This window comes from Grampus griseus (genome assembly GCF_964374135.1).
Source record: "Grampus griseus genome assembly, chromosome: 10".
Lineage (NCBI taxonomy): Eukaryota > Metazoa > Chordata > Mammalia > Artiodactyla > Delphinidae > Grampus > Grampus griseus.
Window position 1 is genome coordinate 80,957,825 of NC_139004.1, and position 17,382 is coordinate 80,975,206.

Below are 17,382 nucleotides of genomic sequence, written 5' to 3' on the forward strand. Positions count from 1 at the left end.
ACCTGAGGGAGAGAGAGAACAACCTCCCACAGCACTAGGCCTCAGAAAGTTCTGGACTCCTATCCTCTTGAGTCATTTGTTCTGGAAATTCTCCTTGACTTGCGGGATTGGATTAGTGAACCCTCGCCCCCAGCACCCTGTGTTGGACCTCTCCCGGCACCATTACGCTGTAGGGAATTCAGTCTGTCTCCCACATCTGGTTATAAACCCAAGGGAGACTAGGGCCGTGTGCGTTTTCTTCTCCACCTTGTTCCCAGCTTATTATCTCATGCAGGGTAGGGGCGCAGTATTTGTCAGATGAATGAATGGATGATGAAAAGGGAAACGGGAGCGTTACTCAGAGCTTTAAGACAGTCTAAAAACCACCGGGACTTCTGGCACTCATATGATCTGGTTCTTACTGCAAGAATCAGCAGAGACCATTGTCACGCATCCTATAATTCAGTGGTTCTCAACTCTGTGCATTAGAATCACCGGGAGGATTTGTGCAAGGACAGATTGCCGGGCCCAGAGTTTCTGATTCCGTTTGTCAGCGGTGGGCCTTGAGATCTGCATGTCTAACACGTTTCCCGGTGATGCTGACGTTGCTGCTCTGGGACCACAGTGTGAGAACCACTTCGATAATAAACAGGGGAACTGTGCTGTAACTGTATTACTTTTTTTTTTTTTTTTTTTTTTGTGTGGTACACGGGCCTCTCACTGCTGTGGCCTCTCCCGTTGCGGAGCACAGGCTCCGGACGCGCAGGCTCAGCGGCCATGGCTCACGGGCCCAGCCGCTCCGCGGCATGTGGGATCTTCCCGGACCGGGGCACGAACCCGTGTCCCCTGCGTCGGCAGGCGCACTCTCAACCACTGCGCCACCAGGGAAGCCCTGCATTACTTTTAACAATTAGATTTGCACTGCAGGATTTTAAAAAATGGCAGCATGGCTACTTATGATGGAAAATCAGCCTTACTAGCTGAAGTGTGATTCAAAGGACTTAGGAATCTGTATCTTTGACCATGTGGTAGACAGAGAGATGAGCCTTTCAGCAACATGCATTCCATATTTAAAAGGCATGTGGAGAAAAGAGCATGGGCTTCAGAGCCAGTGGGACCTGACTTTGAATTTCACTTCACTGCTGATCGGCTAGGAGACCTTGGGCAAGTTAACGTGCTGCCTTAGGGTCTCAGAATATCCATCTGGAAGGTGGGGTTAGTAAAAGACTTTTCAAAGTTGCTAGAAGAAAGAGTAAAAAACAGAAAATACCCCTTCCTAGTCAAAGATTAACTGGATTATGAGACTAAAAGTATTCAATTTGTATAGCAGGGGATATAATGCTTTTTTGTGTTGCTAAAAATCTATTTTATTTTATTTCACTTTTATATCTTTATTGGATTATAATTGCCTTACAATGGTGTGTTAATTTCTGCTGTACAACAAAGTGAGTCAGCTATGCATATACATATATCCCCACATTCCCTCCCTCGCACTCTCCCTCTCCCACCCCTCTGGGTCCTCACAAAGCACCGAGCTGATCTCCCTGTGCTATGCAGCAGCTTCCCACTAGCCATCCATTTCACATTTGGTAGTGTAGATATGTTAATGCTACTCTCTCACTTCGTCCCAGATTCCCCTTCCCCTCATGTGTCCTGAAGTCCGTTCTCTACGTCTGCATCTTCATTCCTGCCCTGCCACTAGAAGTTATTTGGCTCCTGAGTTTTAGGTAGCAAGGATTTTATTGGAAAATTTATCTCAACTTATTTGGTTATTGAGCTTAGATAGTGAGAGTTTAGATAGAGAAGGATATTTGTACAAGTAAAGAGACTTTTTATAGAGTAGATGCTCAAAAAATGATAGGTACATAGGTATACCTCAGAGATATTGTGGAGTTGGCGCCAGACCACCACATTTTTTTTTTTTTTTTGCGGTACGCGGGCCTCTCACTGTTGGGGCCTCTCCCGTTGCAGAGCACAGGCTCCGGACGCGCAGGCTCAGCGGCCATGGCTCACGGGCCCAGCCGCTCCGCGGCATGTGGGACCTTCCCAGACCGGGGCACGAACCCGTGTCCCCTGCATCGGCAGGCGGACTCTCAACCACTGCGCCACCAGGGAAGCCCAGACCACCACATTAAAATGAGTGTTGTGATAAAGCAAGTCACACAGATTTTTTGGTTTCCCAGTGCATATAAAAGTTGTATTTACAATATACCGTAGTCTACTAAGTATGCCTTAAGTCTAAAACCAAAAAATAACATACCTTAATTTAAAAATACCTTGTTGCTAAAAAATGCTAACCATCCTCTGAGCCTTCAGTGAGTCATAGTGATAACATCAAAGATCACTGATTGCAGATCACCAAAACAAATACAATAATAATTAAAAAGTTTGAAATATTGCAAGAGTCACCAAAATGTGAAACCAAGACCCGAAGTGAGCAAATGCTGTTGGAAAAAATGGAGCCAATGGGCTTGTTTGTTGCAGGGTTGCCACAAACCTTCAGTTTGTAAGAAATGCAATCACTGTGAAATGAAATAAAGCAAAGTGCAATAAAACGATATATGCCTGTAATAGAAAACTGAATGCAAGAGAATAATGTATGCATAAGGAAGTGGATAAACCATATGGGGAAGATCTTCATTACCTGAGTATTCATTATTTAAGAACCTGCAGGTAGCAAGTTGTGAACAGAAGCTGAGATCATGGTAGCATGGAAAATATCCACCAATGACACAACTGTTTCAAAATTAGTTTCTACTCAAATCCTTCCTTAGCATCTATTTTGCTCACTAGGTCATAGTCTTAGCTGGTTCCCCTAGCTGTCCATCGGATGCCCACCTAACAAACAAGCAAACACGATGAAAATCTACTGGAAAGTGAACAGCAAATCTTACAAATAGCACAAGATTTCACAAAGTTGATGAAAAAATGTTAGAAAACTATTTGAGTCATGTAGAAAGAAGGATCTAGCAGAGTTAGACAAATGTACACCTGAAGAAGAAAAAATCCAAAACGATGATGTTTTAGTGTTTTCAAAAGATAATTATTTGGCTATCAAAGGATTGTGAGAGGCCCTGAGGAAATGAAGAAGCTCCCAAGTATTTTTGCACGGTGAACTCTCTTTTTGATAAAACTGCTAAAGTCAAACAGGAAGGGATGCGACTGTATTAATGTTAGCATATATTTTGTCAGAAACATGATGTCAAAAAAAACCCTCACATGATTCGTGCTTTTTGTAAGAATCACTATATACAATTATGACCCCAGTCAAGGATCCGCAAACTATAGCTTGAGGACCAAATCTGGCTCACCACCTGATTTTGTAAATAAATATTGGAGCACAGCAATGCCATTGGTTTACTTATTGTCCATGGCTGCTTATACACTACAGTTGAAGCCTTGAGTAGCCACACAAGAGATCTCATTGCCCACAAAGCCCAAAATACTATCTGGCCCTTTACTGAAAAAATTTGCTGACTCCTGACCTAACTTTTCTTTTCCAAATAAACTCTTCCTCTTTATTTTTCCTTTTATTTTTTAAAGACTCTTCTAATAACCACCCCCCAACTCTTTACCATGGCATTTTGATTTCCAAGTTGATTTAGTCTAGATGATGCCCGCCCCACCCCCGCTTCTCCTCCCCAAAGTATCCTCAGCTGATGAGGCCTCTCTGTAATTCAAGACAAAACATGACTGTTCATAAAGATAAATCATTGCTGGTTCCTAATTTAAGAGGGCTCGAAACCAGACTAACACTGTTTGAATCGCAGTACTATACTTCCTAGCTGTGTGAGCAAGCTTTTCGACGTCTGGGTCTCAGTTTCCTCCTCTGTCAAATGGAGATAACAGCATTAACCTTGCTCAGTTAGTGAACTAAAACAAGATAGTGAAGGTCAGGTTCTTACCCCATCCCTGGCACACCGTACGCACACACAACGGTAGCTGTTGTGATTTCTATGGGACTAATTTCTCTCTGGTTTGGAACGGCAATTTACGCAGCCTGGATCCTGAGCTCTGAGTTCCTCCAGGCATTCTCTGTGTTGCTTGCTGTAGGCCCCCCTCTAGCACACCGGTTTTATAAAGCCCTGCTAGGAGTGGAAGCAAGTCTTTACCAAGCCAACCAGTCTGTTCTGTTGGAAAGAGTAAGGGATGAGTGAAGAATTTGTCTTCACGTTTAAAGGTGTTTCCTTTAGTCAATGGATGTCATAAATAATCTGCAGCAGCAGCTGGGAAGAAACTTTTCACAACAAGTCAACTCCAGCAGGGAGAGTCGGCCCAACACAGCTTGCATATAAATACTCCCAGATGCTCTGACTTCAAGAGGGGCGGCATTTTGTCATCAGGAGAAGTGGACAAACATGACAGCGGTACAGCAGTGATGGTAGTGAGGGTGGTAATCAACAGGCCAGGGGAGAGCAAGATGATTTCCTGACTAGATCATGGATGAGGAACAATACTGGCTTTATTCCTCCAGACCTCGTCCTAGTTTGCAATACTTGCAGGAACAATCCTCGTTATGCTGTCCTGGTAAGCAGCTTCAAAATCAACATCCCGCGATCCCACCTCTTTGTATTCATGCCTTTGTGTAACCCCCTGCCCCTGAGTGTGGAAGTGGAGCTAGTGACTTGCTTCTAACCAACGGCAAAGATGATGGGACATGACTTCTGCAATTAGGTTACAAATGTGTCTAGCGTCCGTCTTGCCAGCAGACTCTCTCTACTGCCCTCTCACCTTGTTCATTTTCATGAAACAAGCTGCCACAGGGAGAGACCCGCATGTCAAGGAACTAAGGCCCAACAACCCTCCAGGAACCGAATCCTGCCGACAACCATGGACATGAGTGCAGAAGTAAATGCTTCTCCAGTTGAGCCTTCAGATGAAACCCCAGTCCTGCCTGACATTTTGATTCTAGCTGTGAGCCACCCCGAAGCAGAAGACTCAATTCAGGCATGCCCAGATTCCTGATCCACGCTAACTGTGGGATAATAAACATGGGTTCTCTGAAGCCACTGTGTTTTAGGGTAGTTTGTTATTCAGCAGTAGATTACTAATACAGATTTCATTCTTAAAGTTAAAAAGTAAATGAATGTACATTTCTGCTGAGGGTTGGTGATGAGTTAGATTGTCACTTGGTTGGTTTTCTCTTAGTCTGAATTCATCTAACACTGTGTCAATAGATTAATCTGCCTGAGGCATACCTCTGATATTGCTATTCCCCTATTTAAAAACCTTCATTGACTTTCACTGACGGAAGGAAAGAAGGTCTACTTTTCCAGGTGGTGTTCAAGGCTCCCCTGTGTATCTGTTTTCTACCAGCTGCTAGAATGATCTTCCTAAAACACCAATTAGCACATGTCACTCTTGCACTTAAAACTCTTTGTTGGAGTCCTGCTACCAACCAGATTAAATCTGTGTCCCACAACATGGCAATCAAGGCTTGCCAGGATCCGACTCCCCTACCTTTCTGCCTCACACTTAACGCTCAGCAACACAGAACCGATTGTCTATGCAGCCAGCCCGTGCATTGTGCCATCTCCTGTCCCCTTCTCTCCTCCCCCCATCTTCAAGCACTTGCTTTCTCTTAACCTCCACTGCCTTTCTCCTCTCTGGAAAGTTTATACTTAAAGATTCAGCTCTGATGATCTGTGTAATCAAGAGGAAAAACAAAGAACCCCAAACACACTCGTTTGTTTGGATCTGCATAGATGGTCTTTGGAAGGATCCAGAAGAAACCAGTTGTTGTCCTGGGGGTGAGGTAGGGTGGGTATTCAGTAGGCTTGAGGGATAGAGGTTGAGAGAGAGAATTTTCACAGTATATCCTTCGGTACCTCTGTAATTTTCTAGCATATGAATATATTGACCTATTCAAGCCCCAAATAAAACAATTACAATGAAGGAAAAAACGTTAATTTCTTGACTCATCCTTGCTGAGAAGCCTTCCCTGATTTTCTCAAACTGAGTTAATTGTGGGATGACTTGCTTATGTATCTGTCAACCCCTCTAAGTATCTGAGTTCCTAGGATCATCCCTTATTCATTCTTTACCCCTGTCCCCCACTGTCTAGTGCAGTGCCTGCTACTTCATGGTTCCTCAAAATAGCTGAGGAATACAAGAGCTATACTTCCTCACCACTCCCCAGGCAGACTGAACTAGTAACTCCCTCCCTGTGGGCTCTGGACTTTCCTGCCTCTGGGCTGTGGCCGCTACCGTTCCCTCTGCCTACATTTTCTTTTCCCCCACTATCTCATTTTTGAATTCTCCTTATCTTTCGAGGCCCAGCTCAGATCTCACCACAGGAAGTCATCTTCTCTTTCTCTGATGTCCTATAGCATGACTGAGGATTTTTATAACTTTTCCTTTTACATCCAGGGTTGGCAAACTACAGCCTGTGGGCCATATCTGGCCCATGCCTGTTTCTGTAAATAAGGATGCCCATTCTTTTACGTATTACCTTTGGCTACTTTCCTTTACAATGGCAGAGTTGAGTAGTCCCAACAGAGACCCCAAAGGCCTGCAAAGCCAAAGATATTTACTATCTAGCCCTTTACAGGAAAAGCTTGTTGACCTCTGATTTATAACTTATTTATGTCTATAGACTCTTCTGCTCATTAAGACCCAAACTTGGACACAGAACTCTGTGTTGGATCCAGCCAAATTCATTACCCTGGCAAAAGGCTGCCCACTCCCCCTCAGAGCCTGCTAAGGACAATCCCATGGAGACCTTCCCTGCCCCCAGAGCTCTGCACATCCTTTCCTGTCTCAGGTTGGAATGTGCTTTCCCACCCTGCCTGGAACTCAGCTCACCCCTGAATGGTTTCCTATTGCTCTCCTAGTCACACCCAAGTTCTCTGATCAGAGAGGCCTTCCTGGACTACCTGATCTAGGTAGTACCACTGCTAGTCTCTGTTGCAACGCTGGGCATTCTTACGTGAGAGTACTGCAAACTGTAATTATTTTTATTTATTAAATTTTCTCTCTCTCCTAGTGGACCATGAGCTCCTTAGGGTAGGCTCCGTATCTATCTAGTTTCCCCACTGTATTTGCAGTGTCTCGAACAGTGGCTGTCACACACTGGGTAAGGACTGTAGGAAATACTACTTATTGACTGACTAAACAGATGAATAAATGAATACGTCTTCATCTCCATCAAAGTGACTACCTGAGTGTTTAATAGGCACTCAAAACTATTTGTTGAATGAATGAATAATGTAAGAGAGGACGTTTAATCATGATAACACTAACAGATGAAAGTAACTCATTGCATGGTTCTCTTGACCTTTTAATATCAGCTCGTGGAAAAGAACAGCTTCCTTCAGCTTCATTTAAATTATTCAGGATAAAGGAAAGGAAGTAGGCTCTCGAGGGACACACTAGAATATCCTCTGATCGTGTGTGTGTGTGTGTGTGTGTGTGTGCGTGAGAGAGAGAAAAAGAGAGAGAGAGAGAGAGAGAGAGAGAGAGACATCAGCCTGTAGGTCTAGCTCTCAGTCAAGCAGCTGTCCACAGGCTGGGGGAACAGGGGAATGGACACCACAAATACGTTGCCAGTGGACTGCAAAATCTGTTTTTCCTCAAAACCAGCAGTTCAGAAGTTGGAATACTCATTCAGTATGGTTTTTAAAGCAATGCTCTTTGGGATCATTAAACTGATGCATGCATTGCAAAGAATTTAAAAGCTAAAGAAACTGTAAACAAGAAAATAAAAATTACCCTTAATCTCACCATCATGGTTGTCTATTTGTTTCTTACTTACTGTATGCGTGTTTTAGATTCCTTCCCTACCTCCCCTTCTCCTTTCTCTCTCTCTCTCGCTGTCTCTGTCTGTCTCTGTCTGTCTGTCTGTCTGTCTGTCTCTCTCTCTCTCTCTCTCACACACACACACACACACACACACACACAGGGGATCCATTTAGCATTCTATCCTGAAAATTATCTCTTTAACATTAAATGTGTTTTGTACCTCAATTATGCCTCTATAAAAAACAAGACAAATTAAATGTGTTTTGACAACATTTAAAAAAACTGTATACTATTCCAGTTAATCTACCCCAGTCACTTGTATCAGTTGTATTTATTTACTGCTACTAACAGTCTACAACTAATATATAATTCTACAATGAACAAGTTTAGTAACTTTGCATTTCCTTTAAGTAGGTTTACAGGTGTGGCATTATTGGCTAAAAGAGTATAGAATTTTAAAATATTGTGGACAGGTACAGCCATATTAATTGTGTGGGAATGACACAGGTCCACAGTCTTAACTCCATTCATATCTATTTTACCACACCCTTGTCATGGATTTTCACCAAAATGATTACACTGTTAACACATAATACTTTTACATTTCATTAGAGAATATCAATTAAAATATATTTATCATTTATAGCTCTTTTTCTATAAATTTATTTTCCCTATTCACGTATGTCTTTTGGAGCTTAAAAATTCAATCGAATTTATAACAATTATTGATATCATCTACGTGCTTGATTATACTTCCAATCAGAGGTAATATTTTAAGTATAATATACAAGAGTCGTTGCATGTACATAATCCAACTGGAATACACGACCAAAATAAAAGTTGCTACATTAACAGCTCACTTACCCTTGGCTGATTTACTGATCCATTTGAACTCTTTGGAGTATGGAGCACCTGGATAGAAACAAAAGAATGGATCTGAGAAGCCCAGACGAGGATCCAGGACCAGGCTCTAAGACAACGATCCTCAAGGTCTGGTGCAAAGCCAAAACACAACAACGTTACCTGGTGGAGGTTGCGCCTTACCCCACGCTCGCCAAATCAGATGATCTTGTTGTCAAAGCCCAAGAATCTGCATTTTAACAAGGATCCTGCAATTTAGGAATGGCTTTCTTCTTCTCCCTGACTCTGTTGTGCTTTATCCCCAGTCTAGTGGGCCTGATATGGTACACGTATTCTGAGCAAGATGGCCCTTATTCACACAGAATCCTGACAAGGGGGACTTGCCACAAGACACGTTTTTCCTCTTTGGATACGAGATCCTGACTATACTCAGAGAAGGACCATGTGTCCTAGAAATATAGGTGAATACAATACCCGAAGGATAATCTTTGGTTTGAGAATCTATGAAGATGATATCGACTCCCCTCCTCCTGCCCATGAGCAAGGCTGGTCGTTGACTTAGGGGTGGAGCCCCACTGGGGTGGGGGTTGGAGTGGGGTGTGATGGGTAAGCAGAGCTCCTACAGTAAGGTGGAGACAAACCCTGGATAAGAAGCCAAAGGCTGGCTGGAGGAAAGAGGAGACAAAGCCCCAGAGAAATTCTGTGAGTAATATAGGCAGAGGGAAAGCGTTTTTCTGAGCAATATTCTTCAAACGTTGCTGCTCACGTGACCCCTAAAATGTTTCTGGAACATTATTTATCCCTCACCTGTGTTATTATGACAATTACTTTTATTTGTACTTAATTGGTCAAAACAACAAATATATTATAAATATTATAAATTTTGGTAATTACAAAACACAAGAATTAAAATTTTAATGGAAGTGTGTATCTTAAATGAGATTGAGCTTTTCTCTCCTATTAACTCTGGAATATTTCTTATTGTCCAAATGAGACAGAATTCAGCATCAATTTCACTCCTTTTTTTCCCCCTTTTAATCACAATTGTAAGTACTGAAAAACTGTTCACATAAGTAGATGGAAATGGAAAGAGTTTTGTTACAGCAACATCACTCAATTCTTTTTATTTATTTATTAATTTTTGGCTGCTTTGGGTTTTCGTTGCTGTGCGCAGGCTTTCTCTAGTTGCGGCGAGCAGGGTCTACTCTTCGTTGCGGTGTGCGGGCTTCTCACTGCGGTGACTTCTCTTGTTGCAGAGCATGGGCTCTAGGTGCGTGGGATTCAGTAGTTGTGGCTCACGGGCTCTAGAGTGCAGGCTCGGTAGTTGTGGCGCATGGGCTCAGGTGCTCCGCGGCATGCGGGATCCTCCTGGGCCAGGGATCGAACCCGTGTCCCCTGCATTGGCAAGAAGATTCTCAACAACTGCACCACGAGGGAAGTCCCCACTCAATTCTTTAAACTCTTCCAAGTTATTTGTCAGAAATTATACAGTGATCTATCATCAAAAATTATTTTTAATGCTCTACCAACTGACAACTCCATCAGATCCTTCTTCAAGTTTGTTGAAAGCAAAGAATTGAGAAGGGTTTGTAACCCAATCACTAGAATCATTCATTTTCTCAACGCTATCAGCTAGATTTTGAGTCACTCCTTTGTTTGGAGTCCTGGATTTTTTACCCTGGGGGAACACATCACAGTAAGATTCAGATGGGCGAGAGGTGGGCCTTTCTTTGATAAAAGGGGAAAAAGGCAGCCGTGAAAGGGGAAGTGGGAGAGGGGACCAGCTGGGGCCCATGGCACAAGCCCAGGTACATCCTTCTCTTTGTGTCTGTGGTGTGCTGGAGTAGGTGTCCCCAGGAGTTTGCAGTTTGAAGCTCTGGCAGGAGAACCAGCATGCCACACACATGTTCTCAGAGCAGTTTTAGATGCATCTAGAAAGGAGCTGACAATCTGGAAATTATTCCTTTAAAACTATTCGTGCAAAGTTGCCCTTAAAAATCTTTGTGGCAAGTATCCGAGAAATAACAGATTCCAGCAAGAATCATCAATGGAGGCTAGAACTGGTGCGGAACAGGACAAAGTATCTCCCCACAAAACATAACTTATCACTAAATACAAAATACTTATAAATTAGAGAAAGTGGCAAACACTATATATGGACAAGTACTGGGTTCCTATGGATAGAATGCCCTGAGAAAAGCAGAGCATCATTTCTCTGATATTTCCACCTGAAAAGCATACCCTGAACCTCATCTTGGGGAAACATTTAGACAAACCCAAGTGGAGGGATGTTCTACAGAGTAATTGGCCTGTACTCTTCAAAAATGTCCAGACACAAAAGGTGAGGGAGTACTGAGGAACTGTCCCAAATGGAAGGACACTAAAAAGATTTGAAAGCTAAATGCACCACATGACCACGATTGGATCTGGACCTGTGAAGGGCATTATTGGGTTAATGGGTGAAATGCAAAAGAGGTCTGTGGATTAGAAAGCATGATTGTTTCCTGGCTGTACTATGACTATGTAGGAGAGGGCCCTTAGTTTTAGGAAAGAGACATTGGCGTATTAAGGGATAACAGGTGTCATCTCTGCAGGGTACTTTTTTATGGCTCTGGAAAAATGTAAGTACACATATTCAGGGAGGGATAACTAAAACATGAGGAACCTGAATGAAGAGTATGCAGGAACTCACTGTACTACTGTTGAAGTTTTTCTGAAAGTTTGAATTCCTGTTTTATTTTATTTTATGGCCGCCCTGTGCAGCTTGCGAGATCTTAGTTCCCCGACTAGGGATTGAACTCTCGTCCACAGCAGTGAAAGCACGGGGTCTTAATTGCTAGACTGCCAGAGAATTCCCTGAAATTATTTTAAAATAAATCATTAAAAAGTCTTACTTTCTTGGGGGACTGCAATCCCCCAGTTTGGAGATCATCATTCCTTTTAGAAGCCCCATAGACAAAGATAAAGGCTTTAGGAGTCCAAAGCCAGTGTGGACACACACAAAAGGATTCATTAAAAATAAGGAGGTCCTCACTGTGTAGTAGGAGTAAAATATGCAAAGATAATGTGATGAGTCTCAAAGAAGGGGGAGTAGAGAAGTTCCTTTGCACATGGGTAATGAGATTTTATATTTATGCAAAGGGGGTGTATGTGTGAAGAAAGGTTGAAAAACGCTGCTACAGACATTACCGGGACACCCTCAAATCTTACAGGCATAAGACAGAGACAAAGGATAGGTCATAGCATTTGATGTCCATCTCTGGTATTTTTCATTGATTAAAATGATGATAACTCTTGTTCAGTATAGCCAAGGGAGTAACCTCCATCCTGATCAGGAGTGGATTCTTCTAGTGTGTGTCCAACCATAATATGATCTGATCTCAGAGGGCTGTTGCATGAGGTGATGTGCATTTCTTTTTTTTTTTTTTTTTTTTTTTTTTTCGGTATGCGGGCCTCCCACTGCCGCGGCCTCTCCCGTTGCGGAGCATAGGCTCCGGGCCCAGCCGCTCTGCGGCATGTGAGATCTTCCCAGACCGGGGCACGAACCCGTGTCCCCTGCATCGGCAGGTGGACTCTCAACCACTGCGCCACCAGGGAAGCCCTGATGTGCATTTCTTGATTCTTGGTCCTTACCATGAAATATTTGCCTCTAAGACTTTATCAGTTGATTTCTGTTAACAGCTTTGCTTCCTTCTCATTGACTTGGCAAACGATGGTTATTGTTGTGCCATGTCGTAGTTCTCTTTCTAACTACAGTCTCTGTTTCTGTCTAGATCCTTGACCTCAATATTTTCTCCGCTGCAATGACTTGGAATGTTACTGTTTAAATAAGAGACGGCAAGTTGGCTTTATCTCACCAACTGATTGGTAATAGGCCTCTTGGAGTCGTCCACTAGGTAGGATTTTGAAACTTTTTCTGGGCTCAGTGGGAGAGCACGCCATGATTGATGAATGATGTTTGCTATGGCCTCTGAAAGCAATACAATGTTATGTTTGGTATGTGGGGTAAGCAGCCTCCGTGGGAGTCCCTATTGATCCCCCTCCTGGTATTCTTCTCCTTGAGAGTGCGTGGGACCTAGTGACTTGCTTGGAACAAATAGAATACAACAAAGGTGATGGAATGTCACCTCTGTGATTAGGTTACAGAACACTGTGACCTCCATTTTGCTGGAAGATGCTCTCTTGCTGGCTTTGATGAAGCAAGCCAGCTGCCTTCTTGGAAAGGCTCATGTAATGAGGAACTGGGGGTGGCCTCCAGACAACAGCCAGCAGAGAACTGAAGGTCTCAGTCCAACAGTCCTTGAGGAAATGAATCCTGCCTTCAGATGAGACCTCAGCTTTGGCTCACACTTTGATTGGCAGCCAAGTCAGACACCCTGAAGAAGAGGATCCCACTAAGTGGGCTGGATTCCTAACCCACAGAAACTGTACGATAATAAATGTGTGTTCTTCCAAGCTGGTAAGTTTCAGGGTAATTTATTATGCGGCAATAGATAACCAATATACCGTGTATGTGCCAGCCTTCCTTTAGTCACTTTATGCACATTATTGAGGAACAGAAAGATAGTAGGCGCAGTAGCAAGGAGCAAGAAACTAGCTGAATTTAAGGGAGGAAGTACAAACATTACCAAGATTGATCACAAGAACTCAAGACCCAGCAATCAGAGTGGCAAGGCAAACTGTTCTCGAGAACCCAGCCAACTCTGAATTCAACTATTTTGCCACCTAATTCAAAGAAGTTCACAAGTCTTTATTTCTCTTATCCTGGCGCGTCAGTGTGATTCCCTCTTTTTCTCTCTTCTTCACCAGAACAGAGGCTTTATAAGGACAGACACTCTGTCTTTCCTGTTTATTGTGCACCTGGCACAGTACCTGGCACATATAAGGCTTCAATAACTATGTATTGAATAAATAAATGTTTATGTTTCCTTGAATGTCAATAAGTCACAAAATATTGCCACACGTTTGAGAAAAATATGCACCGAAATCGTTATAATAAAGATTTTTTTAGCCCGTAAAGGAAGCAAGTCTTAGTATCTTGACAATTCACTCATTTAAGGCATCTAATTCCCTGATAATGTCAGTTAAATGGAACCTTACTGTAATAAGTACCATTAATTATTCATGGCTAACACAGTGCTCAAGGTCAAGTGAAATCTGATGGAAAAATCTCTTCACTGAGGAAAAATCACTTGCTGGTTGCTATCGCAACTTTCACAGCCACTGTATACAGCTTCTCACCTTCCAGCATGTTCAACAGGGACCAGAGCCACTAAGTTCATTTTATAGAAAATAAGGCGATTTCTTTTATCTGACTGCATGTTTCTCTGCTGTTAGGCATTTCCTTATTCTTGTAAAGGATATTATTTTTGTCTTTGAACTATTATAAAGAGAGAGCAGGAAATCAGTTATGGTAGGACAGAGGCAGAATAAATGAAAAATAGATTATCTGTGAAAAAGAAACATAGAAAGCAAGTATTACCAAACTTCTGAGATGAAGCTCTGAACTGCCAAGTATAAGGCAACCAATATAAAATCCAGAACCTACACTACAGGGATGAGTTTAGCATTAGCTTGCCCGGCAAAATGGCAAATGGTGGTGATATCTTTATTCACTGAGAACCAGAAATGGCATTTAGGTTTCTCCTGTTGATCTGTGTTGAGAAGGATTCTGAGGCCCAGTGGAGGAGTCCTATGATGGATTAATGACAGTACAGAGTCTAGAGCAGATGTGTTAATAAGTGCATTTACAAGTCTTAGATTTCTCTAACGTAATGCAATTTCAGGGTAAATTGTGACTCAGTGAAACCCAATTATGATTTCTTTTTTAAAAAATTGCAATACTATGACCAGTCATCTTTCCAAATTCAAGGAACTTAAAAAAAAACAACAAACTTTGCTCTTCTACCTTAGACTTGGCTTAAACTTACTTTCAACAGGTTATTTTTGCTTAGGGAAGGATTTAATTCTCTAAAATATCATCAGGTTTCCCATGAAGGAAAAACAAAGCCCACAAAAAAATGAATCATTTTTCAAAGGTGACAGAATCCCCTGATGCCTCTGCCTTACGTGTTTGCATTTCACCGTGAAGCAATAACTACATGTCCACTGGCGATCTGCTTTAATCTTAAGATAAATAAAACCTGCTGGAGCAGAAATTGGGAACAGGATGGTCAGAGGGTGAACAGTATTGAGAGTACTCTGTTCTCACATCGCACACGATTTCCTTGGGGCATCTAGCCCTGCGCTAACTTAAATCAGTGCACCGAGCCTTTAGAAATGTCTATGAGACAAAATAAAGTGAAAAAGCTTTCCAGCATGCTCATCAAACTCATAATATGCAGACTGCATAAAGGCCGTGTGTATTTTTAGATAACCTTTGCTGGTAAAACCCTTTTCCCTCACTCCATTTTGAAATCTGAGGTAGTCTGACACCTTGAGAGCAGGACCACAGGTTCCTACCATTTGGCAATTCTACACATTACCTGGACTGTTCCCTCCAGTTGCCACTAAATGCATTAGCTGCGTGGAGCCTTCTACTCCTTCCCCTCAAATATAAGGTGAGGAGTAAATACCTTCTCCAAGGACCTGCCTTCTCTTAATCACTATGTACTTGTCACTGAGCTTGCCGAACTTTCATTCGTTCATTCATTCATTCACACATAAATTTAATAGAAATGTAGTGAGAGCCTAGTGATACCAGCGAGGTGCCGAAGATAAAAGGGTAGAGAAAAGAATAGGGTTGCTACCTTCAATGGATGGTATACTCTAGTAAGGAAGATAGAAAATAAACAAGTAAATGAATAATGATACATTGTGTGTTACCAAGGAAATAAATAAGGGACTGAGAAAGAGGAGAGTAGAAAGGGATTTCCCTTTCTAGCCTCTTGGTAGACTAGATGTTCGCAGAAGCCCCTCTCAGTAAAGTACAATGATTTTTTTTTTTTTTTTGCGGTACGCGGGTCTCTCACTGTTGTGGCCTCTCCCGCTGCAGAGCACAGGCTCCGGACGCGCAGGCTCAGCGGCCATGGCTCACGGGCCCAGCCGCTCCACAGCATGAGGGATCCTCCCGGACCAGGGCACGAACCTGTGTCCCCTGCATCGGCAGGCAGACTCTCAACCACTGTGCCACCAGGGAAGCCCCAAGTACAATGATTTTAATGCTCAGTAAAATACTCAAGACATTTTAAGAAATGCATGGCTTTCTGTGCAGGAGAGTAAGGAACTGTGTGGAGGCAAGAAGTGACCAGAAAACAAGAATCATCAGGGGACAGGTAGCTCTGGAGTTGCCATTTGCCTTATGAGTAAACTGTTATCTCTGGTCGCTGAAATCCTGGGTTTGAATGAGTCACGTGTAGGGGATAAGAGGAGGAGCAAAGGACTGAGCAGAGGTTGGATTCATGGGGCTCTACATTAAGGCCAGGAGACAAAAGGGCAACAGTCTTAGTGAGTGAAATGAAAAATCAAACCAAACCCTTGGCCATGACAGAAACACTGGGGGTACAGTACCTGCCTCTACCTTGACTTTGGGTGAAGAAAAAAGATCACAGAATCCCTTTAGAATTCTTTACTATAAGCCTATGGTAAGAGCGTTTGCAGGTTTGGGGTTGGAATCCATGATATCAACAAACAACCTCAAACCAGAAATGTAATTTTAGGTAGTTCTAAAGGTGGCTGGGAGAAGAAAAACATCTCAAATCCTCGGTGTGGAAACGCAATCAGATGTCAAACCCAGGTCTCAAAGAAAATCAAGAAAGTGACATTCACAGTCAAAACCAATACAAACATTAGGAAACAAAGTCATCATGTATATAAAGAGAAACAAGACTGCATATATAATTCCTCAACTAGTCAGGAGGAAGAGATAGAATTAGGAAAGTCTTGCCCAGTCTGAAATGGAATGAAGTCAACAGAGAGCTTAAAATAAGATTATAGAAGTAAATTCCGTGTTATAGCATGAATCACAATCAAGTAAGTGAAAATAAACTAAACATTTCAATAGAAATTGAAGGTTATTAGATATCATTTCAAAAAATCTAGCAATACAGAATGATTGAAAATAAAAGGAACAGAATATAACAGGTGTGTACTAATCTAAAGAAATATGGGTACCTGTATTTCTAGAAACAATGCTTCTAGAGATAGAGGGTCACTACATTTTGATAAAAGTTGCAATCCATTAGGAAGATAGAACAATTCTAAACTTATATTTCCAATAATAACTTCAAAATACCTAAAGCAAGAGTTTCGGGACCACAGAGAAAAATGAACAAGTCCTTATGATAGCTAGTAAAAGCTTCTTTATCAATAATTGATAAAGATAGATAGGAAATAAAAAATAATAAAGGAAATAAAAATAAGAATATAGAAGATTTAAACAAAATAATTAGCAAGAATAACCTAGTGGACACATACAGAATACTATTCTTAACAAGTGAACAAACTTTTTATTTTTTTGCATACATGCAACATATATAAAATTTGGCCATGTACTGGGGCATAAAGAAAGTACTGACATTGTCTGTATGATACCAATTGCTTTAAATTTGTTGATACTTGCTTTACGCCCCAGTACATGGCCAAATTTTACATATGTTGCCTTTTTTCTTTTTTTGGTGGAACTTGACAGGCTACTTAGAAATTCACATGGAAAAGGAAGAACTGATAAAACACTCCATAAAAAAAGTTAATAAATGAGACTTGCCATAACATATATTAAGACTATGTTAAATAAGACAGTGTGGTATGGGTCCAGGGATTGGCTCACAGAACTCAGAAACAAAAGGTCCACGTAGAACCAGG